The sequence below is a fragment of the Protopterus annectens genome, chromosome 7.part0 (genome assembly GCF_019279795.1).
Source record: "Protopterus annectens isolate FY-2018-M chromosome 7.part0, PAN1.0, whole genome shotgun sequence".
Lineage (NCBI taxonomy): Eukaryota > Metazoa > Chordata > Ceratodontiformes > Protopteridae > Protopterus > Protopterus annectens.
Window position 1 is genome coordinate 1,471,893,686 of NC_056739.1, and position 22,218 is coordinate 1,471,915,903.

Sequence of the window (22,218 nt, forward strand, 5' to 3'; positions counted from 1 at the left end):
ATGCATTGAAAATACTTGCACTATCTGTACACATGATGTGTGCTGCACAGGAATTAGCTGTTTTTACTACCACATCCACAGCAAAATCATGTGCAATTGAATGTGAATTCCTGTCTTTCCAGTTCCACACATGTTCTCAGGGCTTCTTGTGGTCTTTTCACAACCACCTAACCCAGTGTCCCACTTTCCCACTTCTACCCCAATAATCAGCTAGCCAGACTGCACCCCCCCCATTTGCAAATTCCTGGATCCACCACTGTATATTAAACTAAAGATATCAGCACAGGCAGAAAAACTTAGAAGATATGCAAATAAATATAAAGGAAAAGTACAAAATAAGTAATTCATTGATGACACAAAAAAATTATAGAGAATTGCGAAACAAAGTAAAATGAATAGAAATACCAACAAAAAAGAAGAAAGAGACATATTTTGGAGAAATATATATGAAGATCATGTGGAACATAATAAAGATGCTGAATGGCTAGAAGAAGTAAATGAAACAGTAAGAAGTTTACATGTACAGAATATGAAATGGGATGAAGTAACGGCCAGATAAATTGAAATAAAATTAAGAAAAGCTCCTAAATGGAAAACCAAAGGCCCAGATGCAGTACCTAACTTCTGGCTAAAAGTATTAACATATTTACATGAAGATTTAGCCCTGAGTAAGAACTACTTATATCATCATCATCATCTTCTTTCGGCTGTTTCCATTAGGGGTCATCACAGCAGATCACCTGTTTCCATTTCTTCCTGCCCTCTGCATCTTGCTCTGTCACACCAACCACCTGCATGTCCTCTCTCACCACATCCATAAACCTTATCTTAGGCCTTCCTCTTTTCCTGTTACCTGGTAGCTTCATCCTTAGCATCTTTTTCCCAATATACTCAGCATCCCTCCTCAGCACATGTCCAAACCAACATAATCGTGCCTCTCTGGCTTTGTCTCCAAACCTTCCAACCTGGGCTGACCCTCTAATATATTTATTCCTAATCCTGTCCACCCTCGTCACACCCAGTGCAAATCTTAACATCTTTAATTCTGCCACATCCAGCTCAAACTCCTGCCTTTTGTCAATGCCACTGTTTCCAACCCATATAACATAGCTGGTCTCACTACCCTCTTGCAGACCTTCCCTTTCACTCTTACAGGTACTCGTCTGTCACAAATCACTCCAGACACTCTTCTCCACCCACTCCATCCTGCCTGTACTCTCTTCTTCACCTCTCTTCCACACTCACCGTTACTCTGAACTATTGACCCCAAGTATTTAAACTCATCCACCTTTGCCACCTCTACTCCTTGCATCCTCCCCATTCCTCTATCCTCCCTCTCATTCGTACACATATATTCTGTCTTAGTCCTGCTGACCTTCATTCCTCTTCTCTCTAGAGCATGTCTCCATCTCTCCAGGGTCGTCTCCACCTGTTCCCTACTCTCACTACAGATCACAATGTCATCTGCAAACATCATAGTCCACGGGGACTCCTGTCTGATCTCATCTGTCAACCTGTCCATCACCATTGCAAATAAGAGAACTACTTATATACGTACCCCAAACAGACATCAACCTGGTTAACACCAGGAAAAATGATATTCCTCCTTAAGAGTGAACCTACAAATTATCCTAAAAACTAGTATAGCAATAACCCACGCCTGGGTGAGGGTAATGCTGGATTTACCCATGGTTGGTGTGGTTTGGTCATGAGGGCGAAGCCCGAGTGGCCAACAAAGACAACTGTGGGTAAATCCAGCATTACCCACATCCAGAAATGGGTTATTGCTATTATACAATGACATTATTTAAAAGAAAAAATTACTTTTCTTAAATAATGGCATTGTATAATGCCTCCTTGCTGCCCTTCCGCAGCTGTCTGGTATTCTGTGGCAGTTCTGATGTTCTGATGTACTGCGCATGCGTATGCTTACGCAGTACATCAGAGCTGTGGTAAAAGCAACGGAGAAAGCAAGATCTCCGTTGCTTTTTACAAACTGTCTCGCTATGTTAATGTTAAACCCATTTAACATAGCGAGACAGTTTTGAAAAAAGCAATGGAGAAAGCAAGATCTCCGTTGCTTTTTACAAAGTGTCTCACTATGTTAAAGGAGTTTAACATAGCGAGACAGCTTTAAAAAAAGCAACAGAAAATTTCCTTTGCTTTTTTAAAGCTGTATCACTATGTTAAACCTATTTAACATAGTGAGACACCTTTAAAAAAAGCAACGGAGATAGGAAGATCTCTGTTACTTTTTTTAAAGCTGTCTCGCTATGTTAAACTCATTTAACATAGTGAGACAGTGTGTAAAAAGCAACGGAGATCTTGCTTTCTCCGTTCCTTTAAAAAAAGAGTTATACTAATGGAAAAAGTCTGAGCGATTGATTGGTCAGCATGCACACTTCAGAATATTAATGGGGGGGTCGTTGTATAAAGACCAATAACTTGCCTTCTGACAATGTATAAATGATACACTGGAATTGATGCCGACAGAATTTATAGTAATTTAGAAATAAACTCTATCATGGCAATAGAGCAAAAGGGTAACAAAAGAAAGCCATATCGAACAAAGGATCATTTGTTGTTGTTAAATAAAGTCATAATGGAGAATTGTAAAAATGGAAGGATCTAAGTATGGCATAGATAGAGTACAAGAAAATATTTGACAGCATCCCATATTCATGGATAAAGGATTGCTTACAGATATATAAGATACACCCTAAATTAATCAGTTACATTACACTGACCATCAAACAGTGGCAAAATACTTGACAGATAAGCCATGATACAGGACAAATTATTATTCTAGGGTGAATCTTTGTCACCGTTGCTCTTTTGTATTGCCCTTACCCCTTAAGCTGTCTACTTAACAGATTAGTTCATGGTTACAATTTGGCTCCCAGAAAAACAAAGTGTAAAGACTACTGATCTTCGTTTTGTGGATGATTTAAACTGTATAGTTCATCAGGTGAGGAACTGAAAGCACAACTAGAAGTGGTCAAAACCATCTCAGATTACATAAGAACATCATTTGGTCTTGATAAATGTGGAAAATTAACATTTAAAGCAGGAAAGCTGCAGCAAAAAGAAAACATCTGTCTGGGACAGGAATGTGAAATAAAGGAACCTGGGCACGATGGAGTGTATAAATATTTGCGAATTGATGAAAGATCTACAATAAAACATGAACAAATGCAAACAAAACATAGTAAGGAATATTTTAGAAGACAAAAATTAATACTAAAAACAGCCCTGACATCTTGGAGCAAAGTCCAAACTATAAACCAATTTGTTCTTTCTGTTCTACCTTACAGTTTTGGGGTAATTGATTCACCCCAAAAGGTAATGGATCAATTGGATGGAAAAACAAGAAAAATGTTTCAAACTTATCAAATGATATTTAAAAAATCAGCGTGTACCAAGATTATATATTCCTCATTCTGAAGGAGGTATGGGCCTCTTCAAAATTGATTACATGTATAAATCTGCAATCGTAGGACTGCATACTGCATGCATATCTGCTGACCTCATTAGATACAAACATAGACAAAGTTTTGAAACATGAAGAGAACAAGTTTAAGATGACTTCCTTGCTTAGTTTAGCAGAAGTATATTGGTGTTGAGCAGGAATGGAAACCAGACCAGAAGTAGACAAAAATTAGGGAGCAACTGAATGTGCCAAAAATACAAAAGAAAGAATATAAGGAAAAGGATCATTTGAGGAAGCAATAAATGTGGAAAATACATAAATATAGTTGCAATAACAGAAAACTCCTGGAACAACCTCATGTGTATCAGACTCTGATGTAGGAATGGTTAAGGTGAGGTGAATTTAAACCAAAAGATGAAAGAATAATATTGGCAGCCCATTATAGTGGACTACATACATATTAGTTTACAAAGTCCATTGAGCATGCTGGAGAAATGGAAAAAAAATGCAGGTTCTGTAAAACTGTACTGGAAACAGTTGCACATCTTGTTGCTGGTTGTTTCACACAAATGGCAGAGGGTCTGTATACTGAAATGCATAATAATGTGGGAAGACTGCTGCACTGGGGATAGTGCAAACATTACCATACTGAAGTAGCTGAGAACCATTGGAAACAATAGCCACAAAGCGTTAAAGAGAATGATGATGTTTATATCACCTGCTGCCAACAGTTCAAAAAAACCGATGTGAGAAAACCAGCTATAGTAGTCCATGAAAAGTAGACAAAATTGTACTGATCACTTAAATTGCTGATTGCAACATCTTAAGTACAGAGAGACACAAAGTCATAAAATACCAGGATGTGCATGCAGAAATGAGGGCACTGTGGAAGAAGGACACCAAGACAGTTCCAGTAGTAGTAGGAGGAGCAATGGGTCTCATGAAAGTGAATTTACAGTCTTATTTAGATATGTTACCGATACATGTAACTCCATATGAATCACAGGAGGAGTCAATTCTAGGCACGCTGCCGGTGCTGCAAAGAGATCTTTTGGCTAACACCAAAGACTGAAACAATACTAATTTCACAAATGAAGTCCATTCACGTCATGGTATTAGAAATCAAACTGACTTGGAGAAATTAAACCAAGAGAAACCATACCTGGAGGGTACAGAAATTGTGGTTCCATCTGTACAGACATGTATATATTTTCCCTTTAGAATTCTGTGTCAGATTTAAAGAACTGATTTGGCAGCCATCTGTTTGAATAGTAATAATAATCCAGCTGAGTATAAAATGCCACATCGTTGGTGACTATCATGACTTCTTTGTCCATGGGTGACTACAATGTTTTCCAGTCACCAGACAAGAAGGCTACACTTATTTTCCATGTATGGTAGTGTGTGAAGACATGGTTGTAGTAAGGATGTGTCACAGTGTCAGGATTAACACAGTCCGTAAGCATGTCAGTGCAGGACCCTTATGAATAGAAGGATATGGAAGTTCCACAGAGAGGGCATAACACTGCATGGGTTTCAGCTATGTATTTTCTGGGCTGTGGTGCTTTGGATGCAGGATTATCATTTTCATGCTTTTCACATTTCATGCTATGATTCTATTTGACAACTGTCATGATATAACATCACCAGTGTCAGTAACAGGCAGCTCAGGCATGATAATAGCCACATCATTTGGTGTGCTCAGCAACTTTCCTAAGTGGCTTTGCCAAAGTGTGGTGCTACAGACTATGTGATGGACACATGAGAAACCAGCTAGTGTCACACAAATGCTCCAGATCCCATGTTGGAATGTATGGCTGGCCATGTAGTTATCTACTTCCTTTTAAAGGTATAGACTAATGGGTATAGTTTAATTAATAGGGCGAGATTATTTTTTTTAAGTCTGACTGTCGTCATGTTTTCGGATCACTGGGTGGGTATTCCATGCCATGATTTTCAAGAATTAAGGGTTCTTTATTGCTATGTATGTCAAGCACAACTACTCTAAGAAGCTAAGAAGATAAGCAGAGAAGAAAGTCGGCTGCTATAGGCTTTAGTTGCATGAAAGGAACTTTGTTCTGCTTGGTGACCTCAGCATTGATTGGTTTGGCCCATACTAAAACTAATACCTACATTTTCAACCATTCTAGTTTTAACTTATTTGAACTACACATCATATTAACCCCAACCCTTCTCAAGATACTTCACTAAATATCCTTGCAAATTCTTCTCACATGCACCTTCATACTCAAGTCTTTTCAAACTCAGTATGTGGTCATTTCTCTTTTATTTCCTACTGGACTTAACCCCCCCCCCCATTTCTATCAAATATTGATCCTTCCAGTCTTCATAAAGAAGATTCTTACAGCATTAACTCAACTTAATTAATTTCTTGTTTTTGTATTCACTCACTGATCCTACCAAGGCTCCTTGCATTTTTCTCTGCCGTTCTCTCTCCAGTGCAAGATATCTTTTCCCTTTATCATTATATAGATTTTGCAGGTCCTATTGGGCTTGATAAACAAGTTATATTTAAACTAGTAATAATAATAATAATAATAATAATAATAAAACAAATCAAAGAGATGGCCATGGCACACTACAAATAACCATGCAAGCATAGCTACAAAATATCCAGATCTAACTTGAGAAGAAAGCTCTTAACTTTTCTATGCACATTCATAACTTAAATAATCAATTCTTTGACATCACTGATATTGCTATGGAAACAAATTCTCCTCTTTCTTTCTTCATTCTATAATAACCAGTACCAATACTCCAAGCTGTCCAACTATGAACTCCTCCAACATTTTTTTCCCTTTCCTAATATAATCAAATCTTCAGGCCTATCTTCAACTTACAGTTCATATCCCTGAGCATATACATACTGTAAATTGTAAATAAATAAATAAGATTGTTTTACTTTCTCCAAACATTCACATTTTAATGATGTGGCAAGAATAGATCTGATTTCCAAGTAACTGCATTTTTAAAGTCAATGAAATTATTATTTCATCCTATGTTGCCAGCATTGCTTCACACAGTACCTACAATGTACCCATGATTGACTTATTCTAGAGTTCATATGCAAGGTAACCATTTTGTTACAGGACCTAAACCAGGACACTTGAGGGCCACCCCAGGAAGCCAGGTCTGTGATCACATCCTCCCCGTCCACAGGGGAGCAGAGATAGGGCTGCGGTGGCGTCTCACACTCGGGACCATCTGTGGGCATCAGGTCAGCCTTCGATCATTCACCTGGCACTGCGGGGATGCCACTCTGCAAATGACCATGCAGGAGGTAAGAGGAAATGTACCAGGAGGCGTGAAGCATGTTCGTCGGCGACTGGCACCACAGAGGAGAGAGATGAAGGAGCACAGCAAAATGGGCAGAGATGCTGGGACCCTGGGCCATCTCCCTTGCAAGTTTGAAAGCCCTAGGTGGGGGGCAAAGGGGAGAACCAGCATCACGGAAATCAGGATGAGGGACTGTCTGAAGCCTCGCAGCCCACCAGAGTTCCACGAGGCTGCAAAGGATCAGAGGGAAGCTCCCCTGAGAGGCTTAGAGAGCACGGTTGACACTACATGATTTGACAGTCTTCAGGAGATATGTAATCTGGGGAAAGAGCTCTTCCACCTGGGTAGAAGTGGAAGCCCAGATGGGGTCCAAACCGATGGAAGTCCAGAAGGGGGAGAGAGGTAGAAAGTGGCCAGACAGGGAGTGCTCCCACCTGTGTGAGAGGGTCAGGATCGTGCCCCCCCTGGCCAGGTGGAAGTCCATAAGGGAGCAGCTGGTGGATGGCTGCAAGGCCCGGAGAGCTTCTGCCTGGGTGAGTGGGGTAAGGCGAAGCCCCTCCACAAAAGAAGTCCTTAAGGGAGTGTCAGGCAGAGGGCTGCAGGGCCTGGAGAGCTCCTGCCTGGGTTTGCGGGGTCAGGCAAAACCCCCCACGATGGAAGTCCTTAAGGGTGCCACTGGCAGATGGCTGCGGGGTCCACAGAGCTCTGCCTGGATGACAGGGGTCAAGAGGAGACTCTGTGATGGAAGACCCCAAGGTAGTGTCGGGTGAAAGGTGGGTGGGGCCTGGAAGGCTCCTGCCAGGTGAGAAGGTATCTGACCTCACCCCATACCTGATGGCTTCCCTGAAAATTGCAAAGTCTCCGGAGCCCCCAGGGTAGGAGAGCAGGGTAACATGGAAGCCCTGATGGGAGCAGACCTGCCCTTCAGTGGCCAAAGGGAGTTCTGTGAGGACAGCCATGAGCCATGATCTGAGGGAAGCCCCCTGAGAGGTCCAGAGAGCAGGCAGGACATGGCACGATTTGGCAGCCTGCAGGAAATATTGGGGAGACGGGGACTGTGATGCTTTGGACTGGAAAGGAGGGGGACGTGGAAGTCCCTGTGAGAGTGGACCTGCCCCTCAGCAATGAGGGGAGTTCCATGAGGCTGGCTGGGATTAGAGAGATGCTCTGTCAAGAGGCTCTGAGACCATGTGGGACACAGCATGGTTTAGCAGCCTGCAGGGGACATGGAGACGGCAGAGTTCCCCTGAGGTGGGGGCTGTGGCTGGGGAAGGAGGTTTCTGACCAGGGTCAAAGGAGAGGCCCATAGGGGTCGTTCCTGATGGAAGTCCTTGAGGGAGCACCAGGCAGAGGGCTGCAGGGTCCAGAGAGCTCCTGCCTGAGTGGGCGAGGTCAGGCAGAGCCCCCCATGACAGAAGTTCTCAAGGAAAGGACTGGCAGGCAGCTGTGGGTCTTGGAGAGCTCCTGCCTGGCTGGCCAGGGTCATGCCGAGGGCCAGCATGATGGAAGTCCTTGAGGGAGGGACTGGCGAGTGACTACAGGGCCTGGAGAATTCCTCTCAGGCAGTGGAAAGGTGTCCAACCTCACCCCATACCCGACGGCATCCCCAAAAAGTTGCAAAGTCCCAGGAACCACCTGGGCAGGAGAGCAGAGGCACACAAAAGCCCTGATGAGAGTGGACCTGCCCCTCGGTGGCTGAGGGGAGTTTCACAAGGCCAGCCGTGATCTGAGGGAAGCCCTCCGAGAGGCCCCAAGGGCAAGCAGGACACGGCATGATTTGGCAGCTTGCAGGAGAGATGCAGGAGATGAGGACCATGGTACTCTGGACCAGAAAGGAGAGGGATGTAGAAGTCCTTATGAGAGTGGACCTGCCTGTCAGTGGCTGAGGGGACTTCTGCGAGGCTGACTGCGATTGGAAGGAGGCTCCCCCAAGAGGCTCAAAGATCACGCAGGCCATAGTGGATGGCTGCGGGATCCGGAGATCTCCTGCCTGGGTGAGCGGGGTCAGGTGGAGGTCCCCACAATGGAAGTCCTCAAGGGAGCCACTGGTGGATGGCTGTGAGGTCCAGAGAGCTCCTGACTGGGTGAGCGGGGTCAGACAGAGCCCCCCCACAATGGAATTCCTCAAGGGAGGGACTGGCAGGTGACTGCAGGCCCTGGAGAGCTCCTGCCAGGCAGGCTAAAGGTGTCTGACCCCACCCCGTACCTGACAGTGTCCCTGAAATATTGCAAATTTCCTGGAGCCACTCTGAATGGGAGAGCAGGGGCACAGAGAAGCCCTGATGGGAGCAGACTTGCCACTCAGCAGACAAGGGGAGATCCGTGAGGCTGGCTATGATCAGAGGGAGGCTCCCATGAAAGGATCTTAGGGCACGCAGGACATGGCATGATTTGGCAGCCTGCAGGAGATATGTGGGAAGACGTGGACCGTGGTGCTCTGAACTGGAAAGAAGGGGGACTTGGAGGCCTGAATGACAGCAGACTTGGGGGGGTTAGACTTAAGCTCCCCTGAGAGGCTCCAAGGGCATGGGCGACAGGGGACATGGAGGCAACGGGGTTCCCCCGAGGCAAGGCTGGAGCTGCAGGTGAGGAAATATGTCTCTCACCAGGGTCGCCCATAGTGGTCGGGCTTGACAGAGGTCCTCGAGAGAGCTCCTGCCTGAGTGAGCAGGGTCAGGCAGAACCCCCATGATGGACATCCTCAAGGGAGGGACTGGTGGGTGACTGCGGGGCCTGGAGAGCACCTGCCTGGCTGGCCAGGGTCAGGCTGAGGGCCACTATAATGGAGTTCCGCGAGGCCAGTCAGGATCAGAGGGAGGCTCCCCTGAAAGGCTCTGAGGGCACATGATATGGCACAATTTGGCAGCCTGCAGGGGACATAGAGACAGCAGTGTCCCTCGAGTGAGGCTGGAGCTGCAGCCGGGGATAGAGGTCTCTTGGCAGCATCAAAGGGGAGGCCTTCTGGGGTAGGCCCTAACAGAAGTCCTTAAGGAAACACCAGGCAGAGGGCTGCAAGGCCCAGAGAGCTCCTGGCCGAGCAGAGGCATCCAACCTCACCCCGTTCCCAAAGGCGTTCTCAAAAAATCACAAAGTCCCCAGAATTGCTGTGGATCAGAAAGGAGGGGGACTTGGAAGTCCTCATGAGAACAGATCTGCCCCTTCACTGCTGAGGGGAGTTCCACAAGGGTGGTTGTACCCTGCAGGTTCTCCCTCCGATTGTGCAGTGGGCATGCATGATCTGGCATGATTTGGCAACCTTCAGGAGTTAAGGGACAATGGAGCATCCTGGCGGAGTGCGAGTCTGGGTCCCAACCCCAGGGGAACATCCTGCCGGGTGTCTGCATGGGTTGAGGTGCCCTCCCAGGCCTCTTCCTCCTGGCCAGAAGTCCATAAAAGAGTGGATCTGCCCCTCAGCAGTCGAGGGGAGTTCTGCAGGGCCAGTCACACCCAGCAGGTTCAGTCCCCCGATCGTCTGGTGAGCACGTGCAATTTGGCATGATTTGGTAGACTTTAGGAGTTAAGGGATGATGGGCATCCCGTCATAGTACGAGTCTGAGTCCAGGTCCCAGCCCTGGGGGAGAAAGTCTTGCCAGGAGTCTGCACAGGGTTGAGGTGCCCTCCTGGACCTTTCCCTCCTGGCTTGAAGTCTGTATGAGAGCAGATCTGCCCCTCAGTGGCTGAGGGGAGTTCCATTGGGGCCAGTCAAACCCTGCAGGATTGCTCCCTCGATTGTCCAGCTGGCATGCATGATCCAGCATGATTTGGCAACCTTCAGGAGTTAAGGGAAGATGTGGTGTCTTGTCGGAGTGCAGGTCTGGGTCCCAGCCCTGGTGGAGAGCGTCGTGGCAGGAGTCTTCCCTGCGTCGAGGTGCCCTTTCAGGCCTCTTCCTTCCAGCTGGAAATCTGTATAAGAGCGTATCAGCCCCTCAGCAGATGAGGGGAGTTCCACTGGGCTGGTGGTACCTTGCAGGTTCACTCCCTCGATCATCTGGTCGGTACATGTGGTCTGGCATGATTTGGCAGCCTTTGGGAGTTAAGGGATGACAGGGTGTCCCATCGGAATGTATGAGTCTGAGTGCCCCAGTTCGGATCCCAGCCCTCAGAGAGGAAAGATAGGGCATAGGGCAAGTCTGGGTCCCTTCCCTGTATGGGGTCAAGTCACCTTTCCACACCATCCATCGATGGATCAGGCTGACTAACTCCCACTGGTGGAGGGCCCCATGGAGTGGCTCTGTGGGTCACAGCTTTCTGGTTGAACTTCTCTGCCCTGGGAGCCAAGTGTGGGTGGGTGAAAAGAGCATTTTGTGCCCCTCAGGGGTGAAGTCGAGAGGAGACTGATGAGCCCGGGCCAAGGCGAAGGGGTCCTGTCGTGCTGGGGCACTCCTCTCTGGTGGGCGCTCCAACCACAGGAGCTGTGAGAGCTCTCTCCCTTTCTCTCTCTGGCTCTCAGCATTGCCATGATCCACGCTGGCTAGCAGTCCTCCTGGGTTGTGGTCGCTGATCAATGACCAGTACCCTGGGTGCCCTCTACGCAGGGAGAGGGACCCCTCCCATCAGTGGAGGTGGGGGTACCGGCCCCTCCTCTCTGCCCACCGAGGTGCTCCTATCTGGTTGATCCTGCCAGTAGCATATGCTTGTCTCAAAGATTAAGCCATGCAAGTTTCAGTGCACATGGACGCTACAGTGAAACTGCAGATGTCTCATTAAATCAGTTGTAGTTCCTTTGATTGCTCCACCGTTACTTGGATACCTGTGGTAATTCTAGAGCTAATACGTGCTGATGACCGCTGACCTACGGTGATGCGTGCATTTATCAGACCAAAACCAGTCTGGGTCTCAGCCTGGCAGCTTTGGTGACTCTAGATAAAATCAGGCCAGTCACGTTCCCTCATGGCAGCGATGTGACATTCAAGTATCTGCCCTATCAACTTTTGATGGTACTATCTGTGGCTACCATGGTGACTATGGGTAATGGGGAATCAGGATTCGATTCTGGAGAGGGAGTCTGAGAAATGGCTACCACATCCAAGGAAGGCAGCAGGCATGCAAATTACTCACTCCCGACTTGGTGAGGCAGTGATGAAAAATAACAATACAGGACTCTTTCGAAGCCCTGTAATTGGAATGAGTACACTTTAAATCCTTTAACGAGGATCTATTGGAGGGCAAGTCTGCAGTTAAAAAGCTCATAGTTGGATCTTGGGATTGGGCTGGTGGTCCACCATGAGGTGAGCTACCACCTGTCTCATCCCCATCTCTTGGTGCTCCATCGATGCTCTTAACTGAGTGTCACGGGGGTCCGAAGCATTTACTTTGAGAAAATTAGAGTGTTCAAAGTAGGCCGGTTGCCTGAATACTTCAGCTAGGAATAATGGAATAGGACTCCAGTTCTATTTTGTTGGTTTTTAAAACTGGGGCCATGATTAAGAGGGATGGCTGGGGGTATTCCTCTTGTGCTGCTAGAGGTGAAATTCTTGGACTGGTGCAAGATGAATGAAATGTTTTCATTAATCAAGAATGAAAGTCAGAGGTTCGAAGATGATCAGATACTGTTGTAGTTCCAACCATAAACGATGCTGACTAGCAATCCAGCAGCATTATTCCCATGACCCACCGAGGAGCTTCCGGGAAACCAAAGTCTTTGAGTTCCAGGAGGCATATGGTTGCAAAGCTGAAACTTAAAGGAATTGATGGAAGGGCACCACCAGGAGCGGAGCTTGCAGCTTAATTTGACTCAACATAGGAAATCTCACCAGGCCCAGACATGGAAAGGATAGACAGACTGATAGCTCTTTCTCGATTCTGTGGGTGGTGGTGCATGGCTGTTCTTACTTGGTGGAGCAATTTATCTGGTTAATTCTGATAATGAACAAGACTCCATGATGCTAACTAGTTATGCAGCCCTGTGCAGTCATCTCCAACTTCTTAGAGAGACAAGTGACTTTCAACAACACAAGATTGAGCAATAACAGGTCTGTAATGCCCTTAGATGTCTGGGGCTGCATGCGTGCTACACTGAATGGATCAGCCTGTGTCTATCCTTGGCCGACAGGTCGAGGTAAGCCACTGAACCCCATTTGTGATAGGGACCGGGGACTGCAATTATTCCCCACGAATGAGGAATTCCCAGTAAGTGTGGGTCATAAGCTCGCATTGATTAAGTCTCTGCCCTTTGCACACACCACCCATCACTACTAATGATTGAATGGTTTAGTGAGGTCCTCAGATTGGCCACGCTGGAGTTGGTCGCGGCCCTGGCAGTGCGCCGAGAAGATGATCAAATACGACTATCTAGAGGAAGTAAAAGTTGTAACAAGGTTTCCATAGGTGAACCTGTGGAAGGATCATTAACGCTGAGGGTCCTGGGACAGCACCATCCCCGGGTACCGCCACTCCTCGCTCCACCCCTGACCCCCCTCACTTCTCCTGCTAATTTTTCGCTGTATGCCCCAGCAGAGGCTGGCTGGACCTAGCCCGCGACCCCTGGGGGGAGGGAGAGCATGTGGGAAGTGAAAGGAGGAAGAGCAGTGTCTGTCCCCTTTCATTTCCCAGTGTGGGGGCTCCTCCACCACCCCCAAAGGGACGGCTGCAGAGGGAGCACCCAGTCCAGCAGTGCGGTCCTCCACATGACCCAGAGGTGACTGGCACCCCACGTGGGAGGTTGAGGAAGAGGGTGCCATCCCAGCAGGGTGATGAGGCCCTCCCCTCTGGTCACACAGAGCCACCTCCAGGGGTCACACCCTGGTGTCCTCTCCCCTCTATGGTGGTCATGGGTACCTGTGGAGGACACCCTCTTCCCCATGGGGAGTTGGTTTGAAGACCCGGAAGGCTGGTGTTTTGGCCACTCGCTGGCCACCATGTGACTCTCTGCCATCCTACAGCAAGGGGCCAGTAACCCCGGTCCAGGCACCCGCAATGATGCCTGTGAAACTTTGCACGCTTGTGAATGTTGTGACACCACATATGGAGCTTTGCCCCCGGCGACCGAGAAGAGAACAGTACGAATCTGAGCAGTGGGATCACTCAGCTCATGCATCGATGAAGAAAGCAGGTAGCTGTGGGAACTAATGTGAATTGCAGGACACATTGATCATCAACACTTCAAATGCACTTTGCGGCCCCGGGTTATTTCTGGGGATACATCTGTCTGAGGGTCAAGGAGGAGGCACACGTCTGGCCCACCCCATAGACTGTCAGTGGTACCACCACTTGGCTGCCCTCCCGGGGTGAGGCCCGACGCCCACCTGGTTCCTGTGCACCGGCCCTCCTTCTCTACTGCCCAGAGTCAGACAGGGGGAGCAGGTGCAGGGGCAGAGGAGATGGGCGGCGCATCCATCCATCCTCGTGACTATACCAGCTGCTGCCCCCTCCCGCGACCATGCTCAGAATGCGACCTCAGATCAGACGTGGTGACCCACCGAATTTAAGCATATTACTAAATGGAGGAAAAGAAACTAACCAGGATTCCCTCAGTGACGGCAAGTGAACAGGGAGGAACCCAGAGCCAAATTCCCACCCAGGTGACAGGTGCAGGGAAATGTGGCATACGGAAGTCTGTCTCCCTGGTGCCGCCCAGGGGGCCCAAGTCCTTGTGATCGAGGTTCAGCCTGCGGATGGTGTGAGGCCAGTGGCAGCCACCGTTGCATCGGGATCAGGTCTTCCTGGAGTTGGCTTGTTTCTGAATGCAGCCCAAAGTGGGTGGTAAACTCCGTCTAAGGCTAAACATCGGCATGAGACTGATAGCAGACAAATATTGCAAGGGAAGGTTGAAAAGAACTTTGACGAGATAGTTCAAGAGGGAGTGAAACTGTTCAGAGGTAAATGGGTTGGGTCCACGTGGTCCACCTGGAGAATTCAACTCAGCTGTCGCTCTAGCTGCCTTGGGTGAGCCGGATCCCCTCTCCTTCTGGGGGGGTGGGGGTACTGTCCCCGGGAGTGCCAACCGCTGTCGGGCTCACTTCCCCTGCGGTGGTGCACCTCGACCGGCTCTGGGTTGGTTGGGAAGGCCACATGGAAGGTGGCTCCCCTCCCTGGAGGGGAGTGTTTCAGCCCATGGCATCAGCCCTCGCCATGCCCTGGGGTTGTGAGAGATGACCACCGCTGCACCCACCCCTGAATACCAGTGAGACTGCCAACAGGGCCGGACTATCCTCAGTGCAGCTCGACCACATCCTGCCGCCAGGCCGGCAGGCTCACCTTGGGTGCCCGGGGTCCACGGCGATGTCAGTGACTGTCCCGTCTTGAAACACGAACCAAGTAATCTAACAGGTGCACGAGTCTGAGGGTGGGCAGCGCAATGAAAGTGAGGACTGGTGCGTGCCAGCTGAGGTGGGATCTCCACATGGGGGGGGTGATCCTTCGGCCTGTCTCACGCATCTCATCAGGGAGGTGGAGTGTGAGCGTACTTGGTGGGACCCAAAAGATGGTGAACAATGCCTGGGCAGGGGGAAGCCAGAGGAAACTCAGGTGGAAGTCTGTAGTGATCCTGATCTGCAAATTAGTCATCTGACCTGGGTATAGGGGTGAAAGACTAATCGAACCTTCTAGTATCTGGTTCCCTCCGAAGTTTCCCATACGATAGTTGGCACTCGGCAGACACAGTTTTATCTGGTAAAGTGAATGATTAGAGGTCTTCGGGCCGAAACAATCTCAACCTATTCTCAAACTTTAAATGGATAAGAAGCCAGAGTCGCTGTCTTGAAGCCAGGTATGGAATGAGATCTTCCAGTGGGCCACTTTTGGTAAGCAGAACTGGTGCTGCAGGATGAACTGAACGCCGGGTTAAGGCACCTGATGCCAATGCTCATCAGACCCCGGAAAGGTGTTGGTTGATATAGACAGCAGAACGGTGGCCATGAAAATTGGAATCTGCTAAGGAGTGTGTAACAACTCACCTGCCGAATCAACTAGCCCTTAAAATGGATGGAGCTGGAGTGTTGGGTCCATACCCGGCCATCACCAGCACTCGGAGCCATTGGTGGTAGCAAATATTTAAATGAGAGCTTTTAAGGCTGAAGTGGAGAAGGGGTCCATGTGAATAGCAGTTGAACATGGGTCAGTCAGTCCTGAGAGATAGGTGAGCACCATTCCAAAGGGATGGGTGATGGCCTCCCTCACCCTTGGCCAATTGAAAGGCAGTTGGGTTCAGCTCCTCGAATCTGGAGTGGCAGAGATGGGTGCCTCGCAGCATCCAGTGCAGTGATGCAAACGATCCCGGAGAAGCTGGTGGGGGCCCCTGGGGAATTTCTATTTTCTTTATAAAGGGCAGGGCACCCTGGAATGGGTCACAGTTCCAGCAGTGTCAGGTGAGCTCTCACCGGCCCTTGAAAATCCGGTGGAGTGGGTGTAAGTCTCGTGCCAGGCTGTACCCATATCCACAGCAGGTCTCCAAGGTGAACAGCCTCTGGCATGTTAGAACAATGTAGGTAAGGGAAGTCAGCAAGCCAGATCCATAACTTTGGGATAATGACTGGCTCTAAGCACTGAGTCTATCAGGCTCAGGTGTGAAGCGGGGCTGGGTGCATGCTGCGGCTTGATGAGATGTTGCCTCTTCACTGTGCTCCTCCCTCCCGGGGGGCCAGGTGGATGGCGGCAGTGACTCTGGATGCATGCTGGGCTCTTTACTGTGGATTGGCCCAGCTGTGGTGAGCACCGGTCCTGACCAACATCCCACATTGTCCAGCAGCTAGCAGCTGACTTACAACTGGTGCAGACTGGGGGAATCTGACTGTTTAATTAAAACAAAGCATCATGAAGGCCAGAGACAGGTACTGACATGATGTGATTTCTGCCCAGTGTTCTGAATGTCAAAGTGAAGAAATTCAATGAAACGTGGGTAAATGGCGGGAGTAACTATTACTCTCCTAAGGTAGCCAAATGCCTCATCATCTAATTAGTGATGTGCATGAATGGATGAATGAGATTCCCACTATCCCTACCTACTATCTAGCGAGACCACAGCCAAAGGAATGGGCTTGGGAGAATCAGTGGGGAAAGAAGACCCTGTTGAGCTTGACTTTAGTCTGGCACTGTGAAAAGACATGAGAGGTGTAGAATAAGTAGGGGGCCTCAGCTACTGGTAAAATACCACTACTATTATCATTTTTTCATTTACCCAGTGAGGCAGGGGGTGAGCCCCAGTGGGGCTCTCGCTTCTGGCTCCAAGTGCCTGGGTGTCAGAGTGCGACCTGCTCCAGGGACAGTGTCAGGTGGGGAGTTTGACTGGGGTGGTATACCTGTCAAAGAGTAATGCAGGTGTCCTAAGGCAAGCTCAATGAGGACAGAAACCTCCCATGGAGCAGAAGGGCAAAAGCTCACTTGATCTTGATTTTCAGTATGAATACATACCATGAAAGCGTGGTCTCCTGATCCTTCTGGCTTTTTGGGTTTTAATCAGGAGGTGTCAGAAAAGTTACAACAGGGATAACTGGCTTGTGGCAGCCAAGCGTTCATAGTGATGTCACTTTTTGATCCTTTGATGTCAGCTCTTCCTATCATTGTGAAGCAGAATTCACCAAGCATTGGATTGTTCACCCACTAATAGGGAATGTGAGCTGGGTTTAGACCGTCATGAGACAGGTTAGTTTTACCCTATTGATGATGTGTTGTTGCCAAAGTAATCCTGCTCAGTATGAGAGGAACCACAGGTTCAGACATTTGGTGTATGTGCTTGGCTGAGGAGCCAATAGTGCAAATCTACCATCTGTGGGACTATGACTGAATGCTTTTAAGTCAAAATCCCACCTAAACGTAATGATACTGCAGTGCCTCTGATCTCCAGTTGGCCAGGGATAGCCAGCCACAAGGGGATTCTCATCACTGGGTTGGAGCTCGGATTGAAGGGGGCCACCTATCTCCAGCAGTGCACCACATATTTGTGAAGAACTGGGTGATAAATCATTCGTAGATGACCTGATTCTGGGTCAGGGTTTCGAATATATCAGAGTATCAAAAAGCTGCGCTCTACTGAAAGTCAGTCCTGTAGCCAAGCTTTTATCGCAGGTGGGGGATGGGCTCTGTGCCCTCATGGGGAGGGAGGACCTGTTCTCAGCCAGCCTGACCCACGCACATGGCCCTTCTTCCCCGTCATCCACATTGTTGGCAGAACATTGCTCATCGGCAGACACGGGGTCTGCCCAGCCAAGGAAGGTAGCATGATGTGGGTGCTCCCCTGTGGTGAGGCCTCCCACTTGGGAGGAGATCCCTGGTCATGCCCTTCACTCTGAACCTCAGGCACCTCCTTCCAGATAGCCAGAACCTATGTAGGTGTGGCGGGGGCTGAGGATTGTGTACCCGGGCTTAAGGGTAGTCCCTGGAGGGGTGACCCAGTGGTGGGTACACAGTTCTTGGGAGAGGGTGGAGGGCCATCTGGGTAAGCTGGATCTGGGTGTCCCATCCTGAGGGGGGAACAGGGCTGCCCAGGAAGCCAGGTCTGGCAACCTGTCCTCCCGGTACCAGGGGAGCAGAAATAGGACTGCCGTGGCATCTCGCACCCGGGACCAGCTGAGGGAGTGGGCCATCAGCACATTGATCTGAGAGCTGCCCCGGGAAGCCAGGTCTGCAGTCTTATCCTCCCAGTTCCTGGGAGTGTGGAGATACACCACCATGGCATCTCGCACCCAGAGCTGGCTGGGGGAGTCAACCATCAGTGCAGGCAGGCCGAGGGCCACCCTGGGAATCCAGGTCTGCGATCCCATCCTCCCAGCCCCAGGGATATGGAGATACGGCTGCCATGGTATGTCACACCTGGGGCCAGCCAGGGGAGTTAGACTTTAGTGATGGTGGGCCAAGGGCCACTCCGGGAAGCCAGGTCTGTGTTTCCATCCTCCCAGCCCTCAGGGATGCATAGATATGGCTGCCATGGCATCTTGCACCCAGGGGCATCTGGGGGAATCAGCCGTCAGTGCTGGCAGGCCAAGGGCCACCCCAGGAAGCCAAGTCTGTGATCCCATCCTCTCGGCCCCAGGGGTGTGGAGATACAGCCACCATAGCATCTTACACCCGGGGCTGGCTGCTGGCATTGGGGCAGCCTCTGGTCCTTCACATGCCACTATGGGGATGCCACCCTGTGAATGACACCACACAGGAGGCAAGGGTCCACGCACCAGGAGACTCAAAGCAAAGCACATTCATTGGAGCCTGGCATCACGGAGGAGAAAGATGGAGGTATGCAGTGATATGCGCGGAGATGCTGGGACACAAAACCATCTCCTGTGTGATTTTGAAAGCCCTAGGTGGAGGGCAAAGGGGAGAACCTGTGTGATGGAGGTCTGGATGAGGGACTGTCTGAGGCCTCGCAGACCAGCAGAGTTCCATGAGGCTGGGAAGGATCGGGGGAAGCTCCCCTGAGAGGTTCACAGAGCAGAGTTGACACTGCATGATTTGGCAGCCTTTAGCAGATATGTAAGTCAGGGAAAGAGCTTTTCCACCTGGGTAGAATTGGAAGCCCAGAGGGGGTCCCTCCCAATGGAAGTCCAGAAGGGGGAGAGAGGTGGAAAGTGGATGGGCAGGGAGCAATCCCACCTAGGTGAGAGGTTCCAGATAATGCACCCCCTCTCTGGGTGGAAGTCCTTAAGGAATGGCTGGTGGATGGCTGCGGGGCCCGGAGAGCTTCTGCCTGTATGAGCGTGGTCAGGCGGAGCCCCCCATGACATATGTCCTTAAGGGTGCATTGGGCGGTGGGCCGCGGGGCCCAGAGAGCTTCTGCCTGGGTGAGCAGGGACAGGCAAAGGCCCCCACAATTGAAGTCCTTAAGAGGGGTGCCAGGAGGAGGGGCCCATAAAGCTCCTGTCTGGGTGAGTGTGGTCAGGTGGAGACCTCCATGATTGAAGTCCTCAAGAGAGGGCCTGGCAGGCAACTGCAGGGCCCAGAAAACTCCTGTTTGGGTGAGCAGGATCAGGCAGAGGCCCCCATGATGGAAGTCCTCAAGGGGGCACCGGGTGAATGGCTGCAGGACCCAGAGAACTCCTACCTGGGTGAGCAGGGTCAGGTAGAGCCCCACATGACAGAAGTCCTTAAGGGGAGCCGGCTAGAGGGCTGCAGGGCCAGCAGAGCTCCTGCCTGGGTGAGCAGGATCAGGCAGAGTCCCCCCATGATGCAAGTCCTAAGTCTTAAGGGAGCAACTAATGGGCATCTGCAGAGCCTGGAGAGCTCATGCCAGGTAGGGGAAGGCATCCAACCTCACCCCATTACCTTAGATGTTCCTGAAAAATTGCAAAGTCCCCAGAGGTGCTCTGGATGGGAGAGCAGGGGGACTCGGAAGTACTGATGAGAGCATACTTGCCCCTTGGCAGCTAAGGGGAGTTCTGCGAGGCTGGCCGGGATTGGAGGCCAGTTCCCCTGAGAGGCTCCGAGGGCATGGATGACACTGCACAACTTGGCAGCTTTCAGGAGATATGTAACCTAAGGAAAGAGTTCTCCCACCCAGATAGAATTGGAAGCCTGGAGGGGGTCTGTCCTGATGGAAATACAGAAGGCGGCAGAGGCAGAAAGTAACGGGACAGTAACCGTTCCCACCTGGATGAGAGGGTTTGGATCATGCCCCCCCTCTCCGGGTGGAAGTCCTTAAGGGAGTGTCTGGCAGATGGCTGGAAGGCCTGAAGAACTCCTGCCTGGGTGAGAGGGGACAGGCGGAGCCCCCTTGATTGAAGTCCTTAAGGGATGCACTGGTGGATGGCTGTGGGGTCTGAAGAGCTCCTGCCCAGGTGAGAGGGGTCAGGTGGAGGCCCCCACAATGTAAGACCTAAAAGAAGTGCCAGGCAGAAGGCGTCTGGGCCAGAAAAGCTTCTGCCAGGGGAGAAGGCATCGACCTTGCCCCGTACCCAATGACATCTGTGAAAAATCTCAAAGTCCCTGGAGCCACTCTGGATTGGAAAGGAGTGGGACACGGAAGCCCCAATGAGAGCGGACCTCCCCCTTGGTAGCTGAGGGGAGTTCCATGAGGCTGGCCAGAATCAGGGGAAGATTCCCTGAGAGGCTCCAAGAGCACGGGTGACTCTGCATGATTTGGCAGCCTTCAGGAGATATGCGGGAGATTTGGAGTGTGGTGCTCTGGACTGGTAAGGAGGGGGAATCGGAAGTCCTCATGAGTGTGTACCTGCCCCTCTGTGGCCGAGGGGAGTTCTGTGAGGCCAGCCGGCATCAGGGGGAAGAATCCCTGAGAAGCTCCGAGGGCACGGGTGACACTGCATGATTTGGCAACCTTCAAGAGATATGTAACTCAGGGAAAGAGCTCTCCCACCAAGGTAGAAGTGGAAGCCTGGAGGGGGTCCATCCCGATGGAAGTCTGAAAGAGAGAGAGAGGTGGAAAGTGGACGTCCTGGGAGAGCTTCCTCCTGGGTGAGAGGGTCCGGATCATGACCACCCTCTGGGACAGAAGTCCTTAAGGGAGCAGCTGGTGGATGGCTGCAAGGCCTATAGAGTTCCTGCCTGGGTGAACAGGTTCAGGCAGAGTCCCCTACAATGGAAGTCCTTAAGGGAGTGTCTGGTGGAGGGCCACAAGGCCCAGAGAGCTCATTCTTAGGTGAGCGGAGACAGGCAGAGCCCCCCTTGGTGGAAGTCCTTAAAGGAGCTGCTGGCAGATGGTTGTGGGGTCCAGAGAGCTCCTACCTGGGTGAGTGGGGTCAGGAGGAGCCCCCATGATGGAAATCCTCAAGGAAGTGTTGGGCAGAGGGCTGCAGGACCTGGAGAACTCCTTACAGGGTGAAGGCATCCAACCTCACCCCATTCCTGATGGGTGTGTACGGTATGTCAGGAACATAAAGACTAGACGTTCTAAACTGGGACATTTCTGCATCCCAAAGACAATGTTCCGGATTCTGGGAAAGAGACTTGTAAACCGGGACTGTCCCAGAAAAAGGGGATGGTTGGTCACCTTGTTCATAAGGATGTGTGCATATTTAAGTATGTTTAGAAATGTATTAGCCCAGTTGCTCTTTAGTTTTCTGAAAGTACCTGAGTCTTTCTTCTGCACTGTTGTGGTTTCTGTTTGCATGTCTTAATATATTATCATGTAAAATTACCTTAATATTGACTGTTGGATGATATGTGTTGTTGATGCATGTTTTCAGGAAATAATGATTATAGCAAATTACTTCCAGTGTATTTTCAGCTCTTAGATGATTCTCACTGATGATATCCCTTTTAGTTCCATGCAGCAACACTCTAGGCTGTACTTTTGCTATGAAAGCTAGTTGTATATTTCTTTTGCTTGTTATATTAAAAGTGAACGTATATTTAAAGTGTGTTAGTAACAGGGACAGGTACATGGTCTTCTGCAGAACAGGTTATATATATATTTTTGAGGCATCCAACCAGTGTGTATAATTCTGACTTAAAATATTATTCTATCTTCTGCCAAGCAATCATATGCTGTGTACTAACAGGGAGGAGCTTCAGTCAGTAAATGGGAAGCAGCATTCAGTGACCAGAATTGTAAAACGAGGAACAAAACCATTAGTTCAATGTATGCAGTCACTCTAATAGTAGTTACT

The 22,218-nt window shown here is 49.7% G+C and overlaps 1 non-coding gene and 1 pseudogene across 1 annotated transcript; both read left to right on the forward strand.

Moving 5' to 3' along the window:
* The first annotated feature begins 13,729 nt into the window (after positions 1 to 13,729).
* On the forward strand, positions 13,730 to 13,884 carry LOC122807392 (annotated as a pseudogene).
* A 233-nt stretch (positions 13,885 to 14,117) lies between these two features.
* On the forward strand, positions 14,118 to 17,722 carry LOC122807374. Its single transcript, XR_006365678.1, has one exon. It is a non-coding gene; the product is annotated as a 28S ribosomal RNA (ribosomal RNA).
* The last annotated feature ends 4,496 nt before the right edge of the window (positions 17,723 to 22,218 follow it).